The 24198-nt window shown below is 39.1% G+C and overlaps 1 protein-coding gene and 1 long non-coding RNA gene across 7 annotated transcripts in view; one reads left to right on the top strand and one right to left on the bottom strand.

The window, feature by feature from the left end:
• FOXN3 (forkhead box N3) overlaps positions 1–24198 on the top strand; it is a 135470-nt gene that overhangs the window by 59327 nt on the left and 51945 nt on the right. The gene's annotated exons all lie outside the window — the stretch shown is intronic.
• On the bottom strand, positions 16879–18108 carry LOC113962542. Its single transcript, XR_003532568.1, has 2 exons — positions 17715–18108; positions 16879–17090 (listed from the first exon to the last, which is right to left on the bottom strand). It is a non-coding gene; the product is annotated as an uncharacterized LOC113962542 (long non-coding RNA).

Genomic DNA, 24198 nt, shown 5'->3' with positions numbered 1-24198 from the left:
TGGTGCCTTGAAAATGACGATTTACCACGTACAGTGAGTGTAGTCTGTGAAAGTTGCTGCTTTTTTTCTTTCCTCAGATCATTAAATTGCTTGCTCTTATATATGGTGAAAGGTGGCTTTTTGGTTTTTTCCCTTTGTGTGGATAAAGAGTCACCAGAAGGAAATGTTCCAGGAACACCGCTTTAGCTCTGTGGATGAAGCAAGGTTGTTCTTTGAGAGACATGCTTTCTTTACTCCTTAATTGTGCTGATAGCAAAATGTACCGGAAGGTAGGTAGCAATGCTGTAGTGGGGAAAACAGGGACATAGTAATTGTCTCAAGAAATCTACCATGTTTAATAGTGCTTATATTCATAGAACAGTGTTAAATATCTTATTTCCGTTGGATGGACAATATAAACAGAAGCTATATGACTGCAGTTTTGATAGGTCAAAATTTTCAGTCTATCTCACCAGACTTCTTAAAACCATTACTCACTGCTATGTGTGTTTATATTTCTACCACTGAGTACATAGAATTACCATCACTCATGGATCCATGAAGCATCTCAGTTTTGTGTTCATTTTCACGGTGCCAAAACTTTTCTGGCCTTCTTGCTGGCAGAAGATTCTGTATAATGTTCTTGGGAACATTTATCCAAATCACGTAGCACGGAACTTTACTCAGGACAAGGCACACAAGCAAATACTTAATTGCTCACCTTCCACACACCAAAGTAGTCCAGCATCTGAAGTTTACCTGAGAATAGTTTTCAACTGATTTCCTCACACATATCTAAGAATTTCCATAATTCTATTTATTATCTATGCTGAGATTTGTTCAAACAAGTTCTAAATACATTAAAGTATTCAGATAATTTCTTAACACTGAGAGATGGTATAAATTGTAGAGTTTGACAGCTATTGGCTTTAGTCTTGATCAGATAGATCTGCTACCTTCACAGTCCTTCCTAATGAAAAGGACTAATTTTTTTTTTTTTTTAAGAAAAAGAACTATTGTGAAATAGCTTGATTTGTTTTCAATTTTTCAACAGTTCTGGTTGTAAATGGGTATCCGCACACACAGTCTTCGTAATTTGAGTTCATAAAGTGTGAACTGCTGTGTTAACTCTGTATGGCACAAATGTTGTACCTTTTCTTAAGATGCAAGATACCAGGAATTAATAACAGCTGTTTTTGTAGTCCTTCCTATCTCAGTTGTTGCTTAAAGCCTTCTCCCAGTAAAGAAGAATAGACTGTTCTCTATTCTCTTCTCCTCTGCACGCTTCTGCCTTCCAAATTGTGGGGAAAAAACTAAAAGCCCAAAACTTTTCAACATATTAAAGAAATAGAAAAAAAGAGAGAGATGACTGCCTTTTCAAGCAACTAGCAAAGTCTAACAGACCTTTAACTGAGTTGGCATTCTGCATTGCCATTTCTAGTGGAAAACGCAGCCAGTTTGGACTGTGATGTGCATGACACAACTGAGTTTGGAAGGATGAGAGAGTATGAAGAAAAACCTCATTAACGTAATTTTTTAACACTTCCTGGTTATAATTTTTAAACAAGAAGATAAATCAACCAAACATTCCTTTCTTTCTTTTTGTCTTCCTTTCTGTCTTTCCATTTTTCCCTACAGTGAGTTATTTCATATATAAGCTTCAGGAGGTTGCATGGAAATAGTGCATCCACCTCTTTGCTGCTTCTGACCGTCTTTTTCCAGAAGGCATGTGTAGAGGAGTGGTAGCAGTGCAAAGATGTGTAAGAGGAAGTGCAGATGTTTGTCAGTACCTATGTTACATGACCATCTTAAGTGTCTTTTTCCAGTGTTTATATCCAGTTTAATGCAAACAGGAGAATGAAAAATTGACTCAATTATTGGTTTCAAGTTATGGTATTGTCTTTTGATTAGAGAAAGTTTAGGTAACAAAGGGATTTAAAACTATTCTTACTTGATAAATGTTTTGCTACATTTGAAGAGAATGTTCAGTGTGTTATAGACAATAATATAGAATAATTCTGTAATTTTAGTAAATGTGATATTCATGTGCACTTGTCACACCTCATTTCTTCTCGGTTGTTAAGAAAAATGCTCTTTTTCTGGTCTGGGGAATGAAGAGAAAATAATTCCACAATGTAACTAGTGCTTTTTTTAACCAAGAAAGACTTGTAGATGTTCCTGGTTTCTATTCATTTTATATCAGAACTATTTGGTAAAGCAGTTTTAACCATTGTAAAGAGTTTAACATATCTCTCCTGAGAAAGTGACTGAGAAACCAGTTATCTATGTACCTCAAAGTAGCAAAGGAAGAGAAAAGGAAGCTAAAATTCATTTTACCTATTCTGTGTCCGTAATGTTTTTGACATGAGCAGGATTAATTCTCTGTTCCATTTGGGCTGTCTTTGTATTTTTTGAAGAATATTGAACAAAATATATATATGCCATTCTCTTTTTGCCTATGGTTTCTTTTGTGAGGATCCATGGTACTGTTGCTCTTAGCATTAACTCTCTAATCAGTTACTCTGTGTTAAGTTCCCTGCTGGCATGCTTTTTGAAGTCTTGAACTCCTTCTGCTAGGTGAGGATTGTTCCCTATATCTTTATACTCTTTGGTCTTCTCATGAAGTCCCATGCAGAGCTTAATTTAGGTAGGACCTTCAGTCTTAGCAGACACTGATGTCTTCTTTTAAAACTTGTCTGTGCATCCATGGAAATTGCTGTGTTCTAGTCTTCAGGATTCCCAGATAAAACAAGTTTTTGCTCTTGGTGCTTTCCTTTTTCTCTTTTGTTTGGTTTGGGGGGAGGGGGGAGTTGTAGTTTGTTATACATATTGTGTGTTTGTTTAAAATCATGGGTTAATTTTTTTAAACCTGGTGTATGGAGAGCCTTTGTTCCTGCTGTTTTTTCTGTTATCTATCATAATACATCCATTCATATTTAATAAAATGTATCGCAGGAAAAAGTCCTTATGGTGGAAAAGATTTAGACATGTTCTGAACTCTTCAGGAACTTACACTGGGTAAGTGTAGGGACATAGGTGGGGACATAGTCACATTGACTTCAAGACCTTAAAGCTAATGTGTCATGTTCAGAAAAGGGCAGTTTTGTTGCCTGTGCTCTGATCTTGGGTGTTAAGCTCATGTTATAGACTTGAGGATGCAGTTGCTCACAGATCAGTGGTAATAATAAAACTGTTTTGCTCTCAATATATCTAACATTCTTCTTGAATAAACTGAAAAAAACCTTTGAATTAACTTTTAGCAGAAGTTATGTAAATTCCAGTGGCTGAGTACAGGCTTACACCTGTAAGATGTCACTGGGCTGTGGAGGTGCTTGGTTTCATTTCTTAAAGATACAACTTCCATTTTGAGAGGCAGAAAACCAACAAAGTTACCACTCTCTTATCTTATTTGCCCTCATACTTTAATAAACTAAGTGCAGCATATTATGATGTCTTTTCTTACCAAATTTGGTCTGTCTTGAGTTGCAAGGTGTTTGTGGGTGTAATTACATACATAGAAGGTGTTTGTGGATGTAATTACAGTTGGCACAGAAGCAGTGTGCTGTGCAGTGAAAACAGTGATCTGCATCTGCTGTTGCTGCTACAGTGAGGATTTGAACAAGAGCACAAGAGCTGCGTGAGTTGCCCCGGAAGTTGCAAGAGCCCCATGACTGGGCAGTGGCTGATAGAAAGCAATGCCACATCCCTGGTTTATGGCAAACATGCATCTGCCAGGCTTAACAGTTCTTGAGTAAGTTTCCTGACTTTCTAGTTGAAGTCTGGCAGCGCTAAGCCCTTGTGATACCACAGTTAGCACTTCTTCATCGTCCAGGGAAGGAAAGTGAACCTGGGTCATCTAGACTCTGTTGCTGTTGGAGGCAAAAATGGAAATGGGCTTAATCATTGTAACTAAATGGTCCGTCTTCCTGCTGTTCCTGACCTGCTGGATGTACATCCATGATCCTTTCCATGCTGTCTGCTTTCTTGTGTGAGCAAGGTCCTCCACTTCCTCTTCTGACAAGCAGTACAATTTAAATCTGCTGCCTGTAGATGTTGCATCAAAAATATGCGCTCTTTTTCCAGAGATCCTGCAGAACTGGGCTTACACCTGTGAACTGGATTGCAGCTGTCAGTGAACTAAATTCAGACTCCATGGCTTTCCTTTGAAGCCATGACTCTCTTTGAATGAGGATGGAAAGAAAGATTGGAAAAATACTTTTCCCCCAGAACACAGAAGGAGAGGAGTGAGGATTTGCATGTGGCCTCTAGTCCCTCTTGGCTGAGGGAGCTTGAGAAAGGAGAGACTGCCCTCCTCAGACCTCACAGGGCTGCTTTCTTCTCTCTCTACTATCAGCTGCAGAGCATAAGCATCCTCATGCTCCAGAACAAAGCAAGGGATAGGATGCTTATGTAGGGATGACTTGTCCTCATCTGGGAAAGCACTAAGATATGAGAGAAGACATTTTCTGTGACTGATGCTTCCAGCAGCCCATGTGTGATCTGCCTTGGTCCATCTGCCATGGCTGTAGCTGGCACAACCTGTGAGAAGCTCTGACAGGAAAGAATTGGAAGACACCGTCAGTTATCACTAAAATCAGTGTGAGACAGGGATTCACAGTTTGTTGCAGAGTAGAAATGGAAACTCTATGCGCTGCTGCTTCATCAACCCTCAATCCAGGGTGGTGGCTTTCACTTTTTAGTGTGCTGACATCTGATACCTGACCATAAGGTGAGACTTTGGCACGTGGAAAGTGCCAAAGAACACGGATCACTTTATTCTTGGTTGATTATGTTGATTTATTGCAGCAAGAAAATTGCAACCCCAGTAAGAAAGTTTATTTTGTATGAAATGTGGACAGACCAGACATGAGATATCCTGCATAAAAAGATGAGGAACCAGCTCGTTTTTAACACATGCACATATTTGTACAGAGATCTTCTTCTTATCTTGAGAATAATAAACTTGAAAATCCTTGAAATGACCAAACAGGCCATTAAATCTCTTACCTATTGAGTAGTTTGTAAGAAATGAGAGAGCAGATTTGGGACTTTTAGCTATTAATAGAAGCACTTGCTGAGGTGGAAATAAACCAGCAGGGAGGAGGCAGAACAGGGGCAATTGTTGCTGGTTTCCCTTGAGATGGCTAAATTAGAAACGTTCACTCATAAATGAAGACATCCAGCCTGCTTTTTTATGTTAATAGAGACATTGGGATAAAAATGTAACAACAGCAGGGACCAGTTTCTTTGGACAAGTATTGCTGACACCAACTACTCACTCTTTTCTCTGGAGAAGTTTGGGAGGAGTTGTTCCCACTACCTTCAAGAGGCAAGTTGACAACAAATTCTCTAAGAGAAGATGCCTGTGTGCATGCAGCCACATGCATTTTCTCTGTAATAATGTGAACATTTGGAATGTGTTTGTCAATACCCACCAACAAATACCTAGGGGCCCCTGCTGGCACAGTGGGCTTCTTTCTCCTCGTATCAGTTCAACTCGTCTGCTCTTTGCACTGCACAAGCAGAATGGTCCAAGTCCTGGGCATGCAGGGGAGAGGTACAGCCCATCCTGGAGCACAAGGTATCTGTTCCTGCTGTTGCTAATGGAGTTGAGGAGAAAGAGGAACAAGGGAGAGCTGAAAGACAGGAGGCTTCCGCAAGTCTCACATGCATTTAACTTTCAGAATTGCATGTCACACCTCAAAAGAAAACCAGCCTTGCAGAGAAATGCTCTGTTTTCTTCTACTGCCTAGTGGTGCAAGGAAAAAGAACATGGCAAGGTAGTATATACATTACAGATAATTTAATATTATATAATACTTAAATGTCATGAGGACCATAAGAAAAAGGCCAAAAGCAATGCAAGATAGTTCGGCCTTAGGATTGGTAGACTTAGATGCCATGATCTAAAACACAATCTTGGGCAAGACTCTTATGCCCAAATCCAACTAAACAATAATTTCTTAATGCGTATTAGGATATCTCATGTTCCCAAGAATCTAAATATGTTTTTTGTTCTGGGGTTATAATTCCTTGTGTTTATGCTCTGTGAGATGAGGATAATAATATTGCTTTTCACTGCCCAGAGCTGCCAGTTTACAGAATATTGGCTCTGCATCATATTCTGATCCTCCACTAATGGAAGAACCTTAAACGGGGTTGTAAAAAGCAGAGCTGTTCATTAGCTTTTGTAGGGAAATGTGTTTTGGGTTTTGGTTTGGGGTTTTTTCCCTATTGAACTCCTTATTCTGAGAGATACACTTGGAAAATTACTGTTTTGGGTAGAGATCTGGGGTTTTGAGTGTCTAGTTCCAGTGTAGTTACTTTCATCAGTGGAGCATCAAACCTTTTGACTTCATCTTGTTTTCTTTTCAACTTTTGATACTCTGAGCTCCCTGTCTTTGAAATGATGGTGACAGTCATGCTCTGTTTGCTCATGACTTGGTTATTGAATTAACAGCAAAGCTGCTATCTCCATGTTAAAATAAATCACTTTTCATTCACATGGCATAATTTTTTAAAATTAACTTTTTTCCCCTCCTCTTTTGTTGTTGCTGTTGTTGTTGTTTTGGGATTTTGTTTGTTTGTTTTTTCTGGGTTTGAGGGTTTTTTTTATTTCCCCCCACATGAAGGGTACCTGACAATCTTTGTAGGAGTTTCTTTTCAGGAAGATGATTCACGTGGTGCTTCTGTAGAGACTGAATATTTGAATAATTTATTTATTATTAGCATTCAGTGTGTTTGCAGTGGTATTATTGAAGAAGTAAAATTAAGTCAGAGGGGTTGTGCAATGTGTCCCTAAGGGAGTAATTTGAACAGCAGAGCTCTCCTTTGTTTGGGAAAGTAGGTAAAATCCTAGTGGGGCTGCTGGGGCTTGGAGGGTGCTGGTAAGGACTTGTGTTTGTGAGAGGGTTTTGTAATGGCCTTAACACTGTGCAGTCAAAAAAAAATCCCAGTGAGAGACTGGATTTTGCAGTGATTCATGCAGAAATGGTCACTTTGGGGTGACATTTTTAGCTCTGCATTCTGTACAGGACATAGAGAGAGTTCTATGGATTAGCTGTGCAGTGTGTATGTAGTCTTTTTATTCATCTTCTTCTAGTTGAGTGTGTAAGACAATGGCAAAAGCTGTAATTTGTTAAGTGCCTGAAGTGTGGTCCTGTTAACATTGATGTTAGAGCCATTAGTAAGGAAACGTGACCACTGGCTGTTTATATGCCCTGTGACCAAAATGTCTGAGCTACCTTTGGCCTCTGAAGTTGAGAAGGAAGAAAACTGAACTGCGACAGACAGGTCTGGATAATGGTAGATTCTGTTTCAGAGTACACCAAGATAAGTTAAATTCCTAACGTGTTTAAACTCAGTAACGTTATGTTTTAGATCTGCATAGGTGTCTTTGCTGTCTTTACAGATTAACTCTGCTTATTTTGTAACAGTCCTGCATAGTGACTTCTGAAATCATTACTTCTGAGTGACTGAAGATGAATTTTACTGACTCTGTTTACTTTCCTTGTCAACTGGAGAGTGTGAATGAGTGCTGCAAGGCAAGTCCTACCACAGTGCTAACCTTGGGCAGAGGTTCTGGGCACAGGTGTTTGTGTACCCACCTGTTTTACCTTCGGAATCAACTGTGTGAGCAGTGGCAGTAAAACAGCACTTTGCAACACACACCAGAGAGAGGGGTAACTGCTTCTATTGCAAGTCCTCACAGTGCTGGCCTGGCTGCCTCAGTAACTGTTGGAGTGTAGGAAAGATAAGATCAGGGAGGTTACCCCAAGAATAGAGGAGGTGAGGAGTTGGATGGTCCTTGCCCAGACAGAGCTCAGTGCTGAGGTAACCTACAGGTAGTGTGGCTCCAAGGTTGCTGCTAAATGGCTTCAGTTATGTTCTTAGTTTCTTTTCAGGTTGGTCCTGCAGGTGATGTGGCTGTGACTTTGCAATTTGAACACTGGAATCCATTTCCTTTAAGTTGCCAGTAGCTGATCTCAGCTTTTTTAGGAAAAGTATTTTCTGTAACTGGCCCTTCTGTAGGCATCAGCGCAGGTGCTTTTGTCCAGAGACACGTCCCACATATCCCGCCTACAAACATACATGTGGGACTTACATGTATGGGGCTTACAGATGGGGCTCTTGGGTTTCAGTTGGGTGAAGGAAGATGGAGACAACATAGAGCAAGAGAAATGACAAGTTCCTGTTTAGTGGCTTTCTCCTTTACTAGGACTGCCATACATCTTCCAATGTTTTCCTTTCCTTTCCAGGAGCTGTGGTCTGCTCAGAGAGTGAGGGTTCTTTTTGTGGTTATTTGTGTCCAGGGTTGCTGAATGCCTGGCGGCACAGTGAGAGCATCTCCTAAGGGGCTGTCATGTAGTTGGGAAGTACTGGATGTTATCACTGCAGATACAGAGGCAAGTCTAGCAGCAGTTGGTAAAAAACCTTTTCTGTAGGTGGAATTTGGGACCAGGCCACTTTTGGCTAGACTGAGGCTTAGTGTAGGAAATTTCAGTGGTCTGTGACAGGGACGTAGCATACCACCAGTTAGATCATGTTTTACAAGAGCAGAAGTCAGTTAGAAATCAGTGGTAAAATTTGTATAGTAACTTGGAAAATGGTAGAGTATGGAAAGATTTATTTTCTGTAACTGTGAAATTATTGTGATTATTGCCATCAAAATCTCTGGGCTGATGAGCTGGAGCATATGCTTCATGCTGAGAGCCTGTGAATGTTTGGCATTACTAAAATGTGAAGGTGGCTGGTATTAGAAGCAATCTTGGCTTTCATAAGTCTAGAGTCTTTTTGAGAGCACAGCTACAAGAGAGGCGTAAGCCTGTGCTTTACATGGAGATTACTAAAATAAGAACAATATTGCAGTTGTGTTGCTATGAGCAGTTTTGGTGATGTGCAGATTGCTATGAGCAAGGGAAAGCTGTTGTCAAGTTGGGCTGTTCCTTGACTACATGTCAGGTTTCTTGTGCCAGACCTATATTGAGAGAATTAAAACAGAAGGTTTGGGAATTTTTAAGACACTCTCTTGCTATGACCTGCTTGTGTAATGGGCAGTTACATGTTTTTGGATCCCTGGCAAAGCCAAAGCTTCATAACTAGTAAACAGAAGAAAATTATGGGAAAAACGGTGATGGTGATAAAATCCAAGCAATGTTTGTGGGTTGTGGAGTTTTTTGTATGTTGTTTGTGTTAATGTTGTTCATGGTTAACATTGGCAGTAATTTTCCCTCTTTAACATGCTAAGAATTTCTTCCTGCTGGTCAGAGCAGATCTCTGTGCTGCTGGTTAAAGATTGGTAAGTTCTTGATTATTTAAAAGGCATTTCTTAAACATCTAGAAAAAAATGGCAAATTAATGGAAGTGGAATATTACTAGGAGAGCTTAATTTTATTTGAACTGTTGAAAAAAATACACACTATCTTGAATTGAAAACGTGGTCAGTGGCTTGCACATTTCACTGCTGTGTGTTATTTAAACTAATTGTGAAAATATCCATTAGTTTCAGATATTGGAATAAATCTTGCCTCTAGAAATTCTTCAGTTGTACACTTGAGAGTATACAGAGCTATCGGATGGCCAAGTTTGTTCTTACAACTGTGAATTCATAATTTGGTTTTCCTGAAATTTATAACAGACTAGAAAATTAATTGAGACTGTGAGAGGGAAGGAGGCAGGATTTTATTTTCTTTTTCAGTACAGTCTGTTCAGAAATCCCAAAACCAAAGCTGGGACATCTTTTGGGGTAAGTAGTGCTTTACACTACTGATTTCAAACTATTTGAAGTACACCTGCCGAGACAGTAGACTGTAAACTACTCTATACAGCACTTCTTCCTCGCATCCCTCACCCTTTGTAAAAGAAAGATTAAGTTGCACCTGAATCTTGAAAGATGAATTTTTACAAAACAGTCCTCTCTAATCAGCAGAGTGGAATAAACTCATTTTCTTACAAAGGTAAGAGTCCATAAGACTTTTCAATTAGTAAAAATATTTATCCTCTCTTTGATGTGTTTAATACTGATCCCAAATTAGCAAAGAAAACATGACTTTTCTTTAAATTATTTTAGGACAACCTCTGTCAATTTGAAAATAGAATTATAGGATCCTTGGCTTCATCTTACATGTAATTTCTCTTAGTTTCCTTTCTCTTTATAGGTCAGAGTGTTACAGTGCTTGCAATTGCATACAATAAAGGTAATAAATTCTTTTTCTCTCTGACAATATTTATTTCTGTGCCTAGCCCATCATTCTGCTGTCTAGTACACAAGAAGAATAAGGTGAAATTGAAATTAAAGTTGTTTATACAGTGATGGAAAATTCCAGTCCTGATTTTTATATACATGCATATTTTGAATCAAGGTACTTGATTCAAGATACTCGAACACTTCCTGCATATCTTTCTTTTTCATATTTCTACAGTACATCCTTGCTTTGCATCATTTAAACACAGTTTATTTATTTTGTGTGAATACATACGTCGGTTTTCATCATAAGAAAATAGGAAATACTGCTTTGTGAACTACAAGTTGAGTTTCAGCACTCAGTTTCTGTTATTAATATATTAAATAATTTGTTTCTCCTGAGGAATAAGAACAATACGTGATTTCTCCTGGAGGTGAAAAAATAAAATAGCTAAGGCCACATCCACTTGATCAACTGTGTGTCTACAAATATTTCTGTGCATGTGTGTATATTTAAATAAATGCATTTAAATATAAATATATATGGTTATCTAATATATTGAACATGTACGAAGAAATACACGGTTATGTAGAAAAATTTCCCTTTTTGTGCTAAAAATTCGGTACATCTGCTGCATTCTCATTGTCACAAATGAGCAGTTTGGCCGCTTAAAGAAACACTGTCAAAGGTATTGGCAAAAGCAGGGTTTAATATGAATTTGTGAAAATGAGACTTTACAGAGTTCACTCGATAGAGTGAACCTTATTACACAGGTTAAAGCACACCAAGGAGGATCAGATTAGAAGCAACTTGGAATGATTTACATGGAAGCCAAGAATGCAAAAGGGGCTAAGGGTGCAAAGGATATGGATGCAGAGATAAAGAGGCAAAAGGGTTTAGCACTTCTTAATCATTGAGTACTTGAACATTTACAAAGTGATTCGATAGGGTTCACTACAATTATAACAATGACATAACTATGTGGTTGAGTTAGTAACATTCATATAATCATCAATTCACACACAGGTAAAACAATATGTACACCTGTTTCTATGTGTGTAGAGATACCTATCAAAAATAGGCACCTCTCGGGTTCAGTGGCATATTTGTATCAAATCCCTTTGTGTTTCCTACCAGGTGAGGGTTGTACCTTGAGGAGCATGGATATGGGGGGGGGAATATCAGCAGTGGTCTGCAGTGGTGCTTCAAGTGTCTCAAGCTTAAGGGTTTGCGAGCTCTATAAACATTTTTTTCCTCTTTTATGTTTCTGTCTGTTCTGGTCCTCTAGAGCAAAACTGAAGTTGTTCCCCTAATGATTTTTCCTTCCCATTCCATTTCAAGCAGTTCAAGTTTTGATCGCTGCAGTTGGCATTGCTAATGCTTGAGGCAATTTGGAGTTAAATAAACTAGGTTGATTGTAAAGTTGTTTTGTTGAAAAAAAAATCCTTTAATCTTACACTGCCATGAATTTGTGTTGAAATTGTGTCCGTGTCAATTTACCCTGTTACCAAAGATAGGTTTCTATCTGCGTCTTTGATAGAAGACACCTTATTTGCTGTATGAAGTCTAGAGAGGTCAAGGTGTGTTTCTGGATCTGTCTTTTGCAGATTTTGCTCAAGAGAGGGGAGAGTTATTTTGTTGGGTTTCTTTTAATAATATCACAACTTACCTTGGTCACACTGATAAGCCACAAGAATAGATAGGTCTGCATTTTCAAACTTCTTGTAGAAGTTAGTATGTGATTTGAAAGCGTAGAATAGCAAATGCTGACCCAGATGCATGATCGATTAAGAAATTGGAGAATTTCATTTATTTGTTTTATTGAGTTACTATCAGTCTGGGAGCTGTTCTGGCTATTTGGTTTTGCTTTTTGGCTTTTCTAGATAGTTCCTTTTATTGTGTCTGTAACTTAGCTGCTGCTTTAAATTGATTACAATGTCTTGCACAAATACAGCTCTTTCTACCCTTCCTGAGCAAATGAAGCCAGTGTATTATTTGTAAGAAGATGAAGCCTGAAACATGTCAATTGATGTCTGAGTAAAGGTTTGACATGACTGTCACAGAGTACAGCACTGACACTTTTCTTGGTGATTTTGATGGTATTAATCACTGACAAGGCAACTTGTGTACAACATGAGTGCTCAGCATGTAGTTTCATACAAAAAGGCACTTCTACTCAAATTGATACTCAAAATACCCAGCAAACCCTTAATTTCCTCATAACTTCTGTTGAACAGCTTAATGCTGGAAGGAAGAAATGAGACATGGCAGAACTGGATGGGGACAGAACATAGTAAGCACACGGTACTGCAAGGTCACGACTCCCTGGCTTTTCAGTTCAGTCACGATGGGGCTAGCAGGGCTCCAATTACTTCTGAAGGACAGGATCATAATTTACTGGAAGATTTCTGAAATTAATCCTTCTGAAATTTTGTTCCTAGGATGAGCAGTTACTCTTTTGCCAGACTTGCAAGGGCTTATAGGTCTGTGACATCATGAATTATTTTGTAAACATTCCATGATTTGACTGCTATCTTTAGAGATGCCCCCTCTGTCTACATGGATATGTTTTTCTTGAAGAGTGATATACATTAAACTCTTCCAGCAAAGATGATAAAACAAACATTGCTGAGTTTTTTACTGATACTTCACTTTCTCTGTGATTAACCGCAACAACAATTCTTAAATATGTATTTTAGGAAGAACATTAAATATAAAGGTTCAGAAGGAGATTTGCTAGTACAGAAGACCACTGAACAGCTGTTTAACAATGTAGAGATTGAGTAAAATAGCTCAAGATGATGCTAGTAAATTACTAGTCTAACTAAAGGCATCTTTTTTAGGTTTGATTTGGTTTATGGGTTGGGTTTTTTGTGCATTTTTTTTTAGTGTATCTGAACAAATACAGATGTGCACAGTACAACAGCCCATCACCTGCAGTTTGGGGCACACCCAAGTGTTGTAGTGACTGGCCAAGAGTCCCGAGAGAAGAGCGGAGCTTCAGCAGTTCGTGCTGCCTGTCTGCTGCCTTAGAAAACTTGGGTTTGAAACATCTAGCTGTGGCTTCATTTTGAACTCTGAACTCACGGGGGCAACTGTGTCTGTAAATGTGCAACCCCTCTACCACACTTTCCACATGTTTCAGGTTATTGTACATATATTGCTACACAAATAATTTTATTGAAGGTTGGAATATTCTTATCAAGGCACATGAAGTGCATGAATCACTGTGTGGCAGCAGTAATTGGCATGGTGAGCCTCCACTTGTATGTCTGTGCTAGTTAAAACGGCCACCTGCACTGCCTGATGTGTTCTGGTGCAGCACCCAACAGACTTGAGGCATTGTCTTATTACAGGTCACTTTTTCAACCTCAGCTTTCCTGAATTCTTCATTTATGTTGTTTCTTCGGTATTTATTAACAAAAAATCAGGAAGGAAAATGGACTGCTGACTTTACATAGGAAGACAACAAGCTGAAGCCTGTAGAAGTTCTTCCCTGCAGGCATGACGTTTTGTCATTCAGCAGCAAAAAAAGCCTGTATGATAAGTACCTTCAGGTATGCAAGCTGCATGCAAAATAATAAACAAGAGTTTCCTGTTGTCCTCACTTGTTGGAAAGCAGCAGTTACCTTTGGCCATGAGTCTGGCCGCTTAGGGGAGTCGCTCCTTGGGAAGGGTGGTGATCCTCATCTGCCTGATGCCAGGAGGCCCCTTCGAGGGGCAGGGCAAGGTGGCCTCTGTGAAAGGAAGCAGTCTGTTGGTTTGATCCCATAGTTCCTGTGAGCAGCTACTGTTTTGAAAAGAGGCAATTTGAAAAGCACTCTGAGATCTGTGAAAGGAGAAACCAGCTGATAGGGACTAATTGGAGTAAACTATGGTTAATATTAAAGATGTCTTTAGAAATGCCCCATTGCATCTGTCACCTTTCTGAGAATTTGGATACTTTTTTTCTCTGCTTGGATTCCCTGAGCAGACAAGGAACAGTTTTACATCAAGCACTAAGTTTCCTAAATGACTCAAGATTTTGCTAATTCTCATGAATTTAGAACAAATGCTGAAGTTTGAGAAGATTTTGACATGCTCTTCTTGTTATACCAACACAAAGATTCATCCCAGCTTTCACTGCACTGCTTTGTGGTGGTGGTTTCACAAGTCATATTTCTTCTACACTTGCTGAACTCCGCCAGGCTGCTCTTCTGCCATAATGCATTCTACTGACAAAGCTGACTGTCAGTTACATTAATTAGCTATTGGTAGTGATTTGTCTCCTGCAAGTCAAATACAGGCTGGAAAAAATAAGCTTATATCTTTCCACGCAATTTTAATTCAGCTCTCCTGTTATGTGTACTTTAGGATACCGATCCTCTTATTATAAAATTGCTTAACTTGGTTTTTTTTTTTTTCCATTTGTCTCTTGCTTTATTCGGTGTATTAATTGTGGAAACTGAGATTTGGAGGACTACAGTAAATCTACTGAAAGCTTTTAAGTGCTTCACCTTTTTTGGTGGGTGGAGTTGGATTTGGGTTTTTTTGGTTCTGCTAGCTTCACAACTTTCATTTAGGTTTGTTATTTGTATGTGTAAGAAAATCTGGACTCAATTCTATCACACTTTTGCATTCTGCTTGCCAATTCTATATGAGATTGAATGAATTTGTATATTGTATTATCTGAAGTGTTCAAAAGAATAATAAAAAAAGGAACTCTTGAGCACACATTCTAAAAGTTTTATTCTGCTCAGACAGAGACTGAGGTATCCATTTAAAAAAAAGATTATTCTGTTACTTAGTTGTTTAGTCGGTGGGTTGTTCCCCTTGCCTCTGCCCATTGCAGTTGCTGGTGTCATTACTTATTATTTCATTCACCGAAATTGAAACCCTGGGTCAGTTCTGTTATCAAGGAAATCCATTTGCATTTTTTAAGATTTTATAAGGTTGTCACTCTAATAGAAGTATAGTATATGGTACCTAAGTTTATTCAGGCAGTGCTTTTCTGTAGGTGTGGTATGGCACTTGGCAGAAAATCGAAATGAGAGACCTTGGCCCTGTGGTATCCAGCGTCTAAATGTAACATGTCTAAATAGGACCCCGTAGATCTTTTTTGTTATTCTCAAAAACTATGGAGTCTTTTCAGGAGTGATAAATTACTTGGATCATGATAATAACTGAGCAGTTGCCCCATACAGCACTTGTCACTCTCAAAATACTTCAAAGCATTGTCAAATCACAAAGCACCCCTTTTCATGGGTTTGGGTGAGCACTAGCACCCCTGGCTTAAATGAAGAGTTTGAGCAACTTCTTCAGAGCGAGCTTGGACCTATCAGGTGTGGCAGAAGCCACAAGATCCCTGATTCCTCCTTGATTCCTGCATACTTTTTTAAAATCCACTTTGAGAGAGATTCCCATCATAGTCCAGAAGCGTGCTCCAAGATTATTAAGTATCTGCCTGTACATTTTGGACACAGAGTTTCCAATGAATGAAAAATTGCATGGTCTCTCAGTTTGGTAGGAAATTTGCCACAGGTTTTCTTTATTGGTAATGGACATTTACAGCGAGACTGCTTCACAGAGGGCCAGAAATAGGCAGGTGTTACAGGGGGTGAAAGAACTTCTGCACTTGGACAAAGGAGAAAGTGCGCATCATGACCAAGGAGCGGGGAAAGGAATCGGGGAATAATGCATTATCTGTGAGAAGAGGTTATAAATCCCATTAGCACTTCCATGACTAGAGAAGAGTATCTTTTTATCTCTGGTAGTCTGTATGATTCCTTATTGCAGGCATAGCTGCTGTGTAAGAGCTGGGCTACCTTTCATGTTTCAAACCCCAGTGACACCTTCTGCTGTGGGTTCCTGAACTTTGGCATATGAACTCTGAAATTTCTGTCAGGAGACTAAGCATATCTCAGGTATTGTCCCGTGGGTGTCTGTACTGGCAGTTGAGGCTGCAAATATGTGTGCAGCTCACTGTGTCCATACAGCTGTTGGAGCAGTCTCGTAAGCAAGTATGAGCTCTCATTTCCCGCAGTATTTTCTCTGTTTAAAGCCCTCAAATCACAGAGCACTCAAATTAAGTAGTTCATGCACTTTGGAATTGAAGAGACTGCCTTGGAGAAACTCTCCAACTGCAGCTGAATTAATGCTAACCAGGGCCTGAGGATTGCTAGAAATAAATAACGAGTGGATAAGGGGCTGAGAAACCTGGCAAAGTTTCAGAAAGCAAAGGTGGGGTGGCTGGGGAGCATTATCTTATCTAAATGGTAATTTCTATTCTGTACGTTAATTAAAACACATAGTGTACGAACTAGCATTTAGCAAATCTTTCTGAGGATCTTTTCCTAAGGGGATGTTTTGGAAGTAAATTGTGAGTTGTACATGCCTGCTCAGCCTGTAAGAACTGTACTGAAGCGAACAGTCCAAATTATATACTGTCTTTAAGCAAAGGGGTTTTATATATGTTGATAGTTTTGGAGAATTGTTTTTATTTTGTTCATAATAATGCATTTTGGATATCATTATGTCGAGAAGGAACAAGCAATGTTTGCGAATCAGTAGAGGTGAACAGTTTGAGACGGAGAAGTCTGACTCACGAATACAGAAAGAAATCATCAGTTTTAAAAGAAAATTTTTGATAGGAATTAAGGAGTTTTACTTATTTATTAATGATTTTTCTTCATGAAGACTGCTTGAACAAACTTATCCATGAACCAGTTTGGATGAGTTAAACCTGTCATAGGTGGATCTGGTTGTCTGTTTATTGTAGGTGTAGAAACAAGGTTCCCATTTAGTAATCAGAAAATATTTACATGGCAGGCATGTTTTTCATCATCTTGTCAGTTGTGCTTTCTTTGCATACATGAGTCTGATTTGTAGGCATCCTTGCTTCTTCATACCATCCCAAATTCTGTGTCTTGGGTGGGATGATCTCATGCACTGGAAGAGATGGATACTGCTGATATTTTATTTGCTACTGTGCCTTTTTGTGGAACATAGGCACATAACACCTCAAAAAAAAAAATTCCCCCTGCAAAATACTTCTCACTTGAAAAACAGTAGAATTTCTTGGATTTGTTATAATTGCAATGATTCCAGGCACAGCAAATGAATAATAATGAGAGCCAAAGAGCAGTCTTCTACTAGGTTTAGAAGCTGGGATTTTGATTTTTGTTTTTTAAACTTTTGCAGAGGGCAAATATTTCCTGCCATGGGAAAAAGAAGTTATAAATACCTGTGTGGAATTAAAAGGTATTTGGAAATGAAATGCAACCCTGTGCCCCAAATACAAAATTGCGTGTGGTTTGCCTGGGCATTTCAGGAAAATCCACTGATCCACTGTCCTAATCTAATCCAAATAATTAGATTTTGGATTAAGGTAGGCTATAGTCATCAAAATCAGAACAGGTAGAGATAATTTTTGTCCAGTCTGAACCTTCTCTTATTATGCCTGGGGTTTTTTTCCTATTTATAAACCTCTGTATCTTTCACTTCAATGATTAATCTACAAGCAGAGAGCAAAAGTTATTAAGGCTAGAAACAGACAAAAAGATAAATGCTGACCTTTCTAATTGGCTCTTGAAATCTGAAATATTTACTACTGGGAGGATTTATAATGTTTGTGGAATGATTTGTCATCCAAATTAAGTATTCCTTCCTTCTTCATGAAGCCCTGCAAACCTCAGATGAATACATATCTATTGGTGCCTCCATGTAATGGATTTTTTTACATTACAGTAGAAAGGAATCTTACTTCCAAGCAATTCACAAAAAACTTCAGTAGCCAAGTATACTTTACTATTGGTTCCCTCACTTGCTTTGCTAAGTGCTATCATGGCTGGAAATGAATGGTTCGCTTTTTTATCTGAAGTCTTTGGCACCAGGAATCAAGACTTAATCATTCTCTGCCTTGATGGGTAGCAGAGCATAACGGCTCTCTCAAAGCTGACAGGGTGGTATTTTGTTCTTTGCGTGTGTTCTCTGAGTTAGTGGAAAGAACTATAAAACCTGTGATTCTTTGCTGCACTGTGGATTTGATGTTTTCAAGACTAACTTGGAGGGGTTTTTTTCTCTCCTAGTACTGAAACTGAGGTGTCTGATGGTACCCTAGAAAGCTTGACGATGTCACCACCGAGAACGGGCTTGTTTTAGCTGTGTTCTGCAAACTAGCTAGGATTAACTATTTGCATTGCACTGTATTACAGCAGGTTTTATTCACAGACAGTAGTAACTTCAGCATTTCACTGACAAATCTATAGTCTCTCATCACAATAAGAATTCGGTAAATGTGATGAAATGGATTGCCTTTGTTGCAGTGTTGATCTGTGAAAAGTGGCTGTGAAAAGAATGCTAGAAAGTACTGTACTTTTACAAAGAGAGGGGGGAAAAGGCAAGCATAAAAAGCTCAAAAAGATCTTTCCTGTGGCTTTGTTGCTGTGATAAATGCAGTGCGTTCCAGGGACTTCTGAAAGTGAGTCTTTAAAACAGGCCTGACATACAAAAGTGCAAATGCACTGAACTAATCTTGAAGAGTAAGTAAAATCACATTGTGTTTGACTTTAAAAGGAGTGGTAAGCTATCCTACTGGGTCCCTGATGGATAAATGAATATTGATGTTTCAGAATCAAAGTCTCCCATGTAAATTCACTCTTAAGTGTTATGTAACAGCTGAGGATTTTAGGAGAATTATGATGTAAAAGCCTGATGTTTATTTAATAAACTGATCATTAATTACACTTAAACAATTTACTTCTGGGGTGAAAGGAAGAGTAGCTTTGCAGCTCTTTTTGTTTTAGTTGCAGCATCTGTTACAAGCTTAAGTTTCTCTTCCCTGCTGCATTGATGCTGTATGCATATTTTTGGCAGTGCTTTAGCATAGCTTAGTTGCTTATTTATTTTGGAAGGGGTGATATATGCCCACTCCATGAGACACTGACTGGTTTGCTTGGGACAAAGAGCAGAAGCAAATTGTCGAGCCACTATAACTGGTTTTGATCATGGTTTCCTAGACATGCTTTCTTTTTTTTCCTCCATATCTCTTTTACCACTTCCAATTAAATAATGTAGGGGAAGGCATCTGTCATTTTACCAGTTTTATAAAAAGATTAGTTTGTAGGTAGTTTATGATTAAATTTTCTCAGCCCCTCTGCTGTGGTAAGTGGGAGGGATCCATCAGTATCTAGCAAGATTTTCAAAAGCTTCAAATAATGTGCCAACTACTTAAAGTTTGGGACCACTTACCAGTCGTGTATCTGAATCTGCCGTGTACTGTGGCATCCACTTCAGCTTAGAGCTGGTTGCTCTAAAGTGAGAAGTAGGCTCACACTCAGAATGTTTGAACTTTGGTATTGCCTCAATTTCTGCATTTCTTGATTCTGCTGTCTGAATCAAGAAAGTAGAATGGCCATTTCATAGTTACACTTTATAAGGCATGGATGTCCTGACCTAGAACAGAGATTGTGGAAATAGATGCAAATGTTGTAGAGAAGATAGAGTTAGTACCTGACCTGCTTCCAGGTCAGCAATGACCCAAAGTACTACATGGGAGATCAATTAAAAAGGTAAGAAAGTCAGTATTATCCTGTTGAACTAAAACCAGAACATCTTACAACATCAGTTCTTCCCAAAAAATCTATATTTTTCAAGAATAATTAACCCCAAACTTTGCAATGAAAACATGAGTGTCTTGTTAGCCAGAGGTAAGTATAAAATTTACATTTCCTGAGAGGGTAAACAGTTTCAAGATAATGATGCTCCCGTTTGATGATAATTCCTGCAGTCGTCTTTTCCTGTGGCCATTAGCGGAACAAAAGCAAACATGTTGCTCCTACTTGAGCCTGTGGTATGAGACAGTGTACACAGCAAACACTGCTGGGGGTTGGTAAGAGCTGTTTGGGGGAAATATTGACCAGTTCTTTTTAGGTGAAAAATACTATATTTCCCTCCCCCACACACCTTTAGACAGCATGGATTTGCTTAGTTTCTGGGGAAGTCCTGATTTCACACACATTAATTAAGAAAAAATGTGTGCAAAGTTTTGCACTGTACTATCAGAGAACAGAGGTATAGTGTTGCCTTGTCTAAGCATAGGTTTTATTTGTTTTCCTTCTTTTATAAAGGAGCTTCAGGGAGGCGATACATCAGCTGATAGAGCAGAATACTGAATACTAGTACTAAAGCCACTTCTTTGTTACCCACGTGTTGAGCCCTGGTACCAACCCGCGTGTCTGATACACACAGTGCAGTGCAATCACTGGTGGGCTAATCCATAGGTAGTGAAAACACCAGCAGTGATGTTCAGCCGTGTCACATGAAGAACTAACTGTTCAGCTCCTGGAAGTCTGTGGAGTTACAGAAGCTTTCAGCAAAAGATTGCAGACTGTACATGTTTTCAGTGAAGGAAGTTTCAAGAAAACTTTTCCATAAAGACTGAGAGTTTGCTGTGATAATGCTGACAAGTGCCTTTCATGTAGCTGTAGTTTGAACAGGAGAAAAAAAAGATTCAAAATGCTGGCAAAAACTGGGGGCTTGAAGCTTAATTAGGGCATGTATGTTGTAAAATTAATTGCAGGAGGGGACAAGTTTCCACCTCATATTTAATCATATTTGTACAACTTTTTATACAATAATTATGTGTTTTACTCTGAACATCAAGTGTTATTGGGGAGTAAATGGTATCGGCTGAGTCTGAATGTTAAGTGTGAGCAATGTTTAAAAAGCAATTAACTCAGAGAGGTGTACTGAGAGATAAATGGGGGAGGAGGCAAGCAACTGAAAATGAAATGATCTTGCTGTAACAGTTTAATGTTCGAGAGATGTGATAGGGAAGCAACTCATGCATTGCCTGAATTTCTACTGGGCTTTTGCACATGGCAAATCCCGGGGCAGCACAACGTTTGTTGAACGCAAGGCTTCAGCTGGCAGTTTGCATTCTCCCAGTGGCTTTCCTTTGCCCACAGTATCGATGAGTGTTTAATTACATAAACATCATTTACTGAATATAACATAACTAATTATAAAAAGTTTAGGGTTTATTATGATGTTGGAAGACATTAAAAAAGTGAGATTTTATCAGTCTAACTTTTCCCCCCAGTGACTCATGGACCTGTATGCAGCATGCTGCCGTTGAATGATTTACAGCTGAGGCACGTGTTTGAAACTAAATAGGGTGAAACTCTGAAGAGGTTGCAGCAGGACTATCAGGTTATCTAAGGGGCCTTTTGACTACTAATCAACTTAAATATTTTCTTTGTATGCAGTTCTCTCACCCATGCAGGTGTGTCTGACTGCCAGTCACGTTACTGGGGGCAACACCTGTACAGGAGCTGAACAGCCCCCCTGTGGCTTTTATTTAGTTGGATCTTTCAATCAAGTATTTCTCTTCCCTCCAGAAATGACAGACGACCCTGAAGTAATAGAATTTGTGAAGTAAATTTAGAGAGATGCAACAGGTGATGAGTCACTGCTTCAGTTAAAGTTTCTGTATTTTAAAATGCGTATTTTGTCTGTAACCTAATTGGACTGGTTTTAATCGTTTATGAAGTTCAGGGAGAAAATTATTTACCAAAGTTAGGGAAAGTAAATTATGACACTGATTCAGCTTGGTAAAAGAAAGAAAATTTAGTTTCTGTACTGTATTAAAAACTAATTTCTTTAAAGACTGTCCAGATTTTTGTTTCTAATTCGCACAAGTGCAGTAGAAATTATTTAATATGCAAAGCAGCAATATTTTGAAATATTAGTAACTTTTATAAGCATCACTGCAATTACTGTATTTAAAAGTACTTATTTGGAAATAATTCATAGCACTTGTGTTTGGGGTTTTTTTGGGTTTTATAGGTTATGCAGAACTGTAGCTGTACCTCCTAAGCACTTAGCTTGGGCAAATTTTGTGTTGGTGAGTGTTTGTTAATGCAGTTTTACAAGTAAATTCTCTTTGCAGATACACTGTGTACCACCAAAAAACATTTTTGCTGGCACAGCTGAATTTATTAAGTAGAGTAACTTACTGCAGAGGCATCATCAAATACCACCAGTTGGCACATGGTGACTCTGTGTTGTTCTGTCGCTCACCAAGCTTGGGTACCTGCTGAGAACTGGCTGTGAGCTGGTTCCTCAGCAGTGTGAGACCATGCATGCCAGGATCATACCCCAGCCCTGCTACACTCTACTTGCTTCTGGCTTCATCCAAAGGTGACATGGATATGTCCCTCGCTGGCTGTAGGGCAGGATCTTGCTGCACTGGGGATCTCATCAGCAATATGCCAACTGTAACTGGGGAAATTGGAATTGGCAAGTATGTTAGTGTATTCTTTATCCTTATTAAAAATGTAAAATATTTTAGTTGTTACTGATGAACGGTTTCTTGGTTGTGCAGATAAGACTGCCTTTTGTTGAGGACTTGCAACTGTTAAAGCATTTGAGAGCACAGTGATAAGTATCAACAATAAGCAAAACTCCATAGGTATAGATTAGATCATAACTGTTAGGAAAAGATATTACCAGAAAGGACTGTGTCTTCTGGCACAGTGCTGCACACCTTGCCTGTGTTTGGGTGGTTCGTTGGCTCTTTGCTGTCTTGCAACAAAAGCTGCTCCGGCTACACTGTTGCTATTCCTGAAAATGGAGCACAAGTTTGAATCCAAAAGGCTTCCTGAACTTGGAGTTCAGCAGTCACCAAGAAGGGCAGAAAATCAGTGCTGCCTGTGACAATGTACCAAGAAATGGGAGAACAATTCAGACTCAGAGGCTCAGTAGAGGAGGTTACAAGGATTGCCTATGCCATTAGTTATGGTAGGGGGTTTTTTAGGAACAAAGACTCCATATACATTTGTGGTCCATTGCTTATATTTTTGGCCACTTCTATTTTCAGTAATACTTAGAAGTACATTGTATGTTGGCATGTCTTTGCAATAATTAGTTTGAAATACAGGTATACAGGAATAGGACTTGGATGTTTTTTTCCAAGTCTTTGTTTCTTAATCTGTTTTTAAATGTTTTGTTTTATATTGCCAGTCTGAAGTGCAGATCAAGCCAGCATTGCAGTAGCCACCATGTATAGATGTATGAAGAGCATCATTTTGTAAATATCAGTTGATGCATCTTTGAGTGTTTTATGGAACATAACATAAAAGGCACATTCCTTGCCAAAACTTCTTTTGTGCTGGGCTTCTCTCTAATGTAATTTCCATCAGTAAAAGAATAAAGAGAGCATGGTTTTGGGCCCATTTTACTTGGCAGTGCACAAAGGAAAAGAAGGTTGGGGGCTGGGGGGTGTTGAGAGTATTATTTCTCATCTACTTCACACAAAGAAATACTGTACTGCTTTCAGAAATCTCTGCGTACAAATGCCTCCTGTCACAGGCGATCAGCGTTACACAGCTGTACGGAATACTGCAGTATGTTATAAAATTGTTGCCCTGGACTCAGTACAGGAAGACTGGAACTGGGCAAGAGACATAGGTCTGATTTTCCATACTCAGGTGGTTGCTAATTGTGGAGCAAGAATCGTTTCAGTGAGCAGCTCTTTGGAAACGGCGTTGTCTAACATGGTGCACTTAAAGGACGAGGCTCACCTAGTGCAGTTCTTCTTGGAGAGAGACTGACTTGGAAGGGCTGAGGGTGTCTGTCTGTCTGCCTTTGGGCCATGTGCAGTCATGTGTACTGTTGTACAGGAAGGGGTTAGAGACAACCTCCAAGGCTTGCACAGCACTCATGTTGACTTGGCCTTCTAATTTTGTCAGTATATTTCTATCACAGCCCTGACAGTTTAAAATTCAGTTGGTTGGTCTTTCCTTGATTTGACTTCAACACAAGAACTTGGTTGGATGCTCCATCTTAAAAGGGGTCCAAACAGTGTGGGAGGGATGGATGTTTGGGGGACTTGTTATTTCAGGCCTTTACATCTATAGTGGTAGATGTCCTACCAAGGTTATCCCAACCTGATAAGTTTGACTGTAGAACACAGAGTGCATGGCTCTGTGTGGTACTGGCAGAAGTGTTTTTTGCCAGTTCTCTTAGCAGGAACCAAGACTTTATTTCAGAGGGG

The sequence above is a fragment of the Neopelma chrysocephalum genome, unplaced genomic scaffold (genome assembly GCF_003984885.1).
Source record: "Neopelma chrysocephalum unplaced genomic scaffold, ASM398488v2 Primary Assembly neopelma1_24, whole genome shotgun sequence".
NCBI lineage: Eukaryota > Metazoa > Chordata > Aves > Passeriformes > Pipridae > Neopelma > Neopelma chrysocephalum.
Note: the sequence above shows the minus strand (reverse complement) of the source record. Positions and strands in the feature narration are given on the sequence as shown.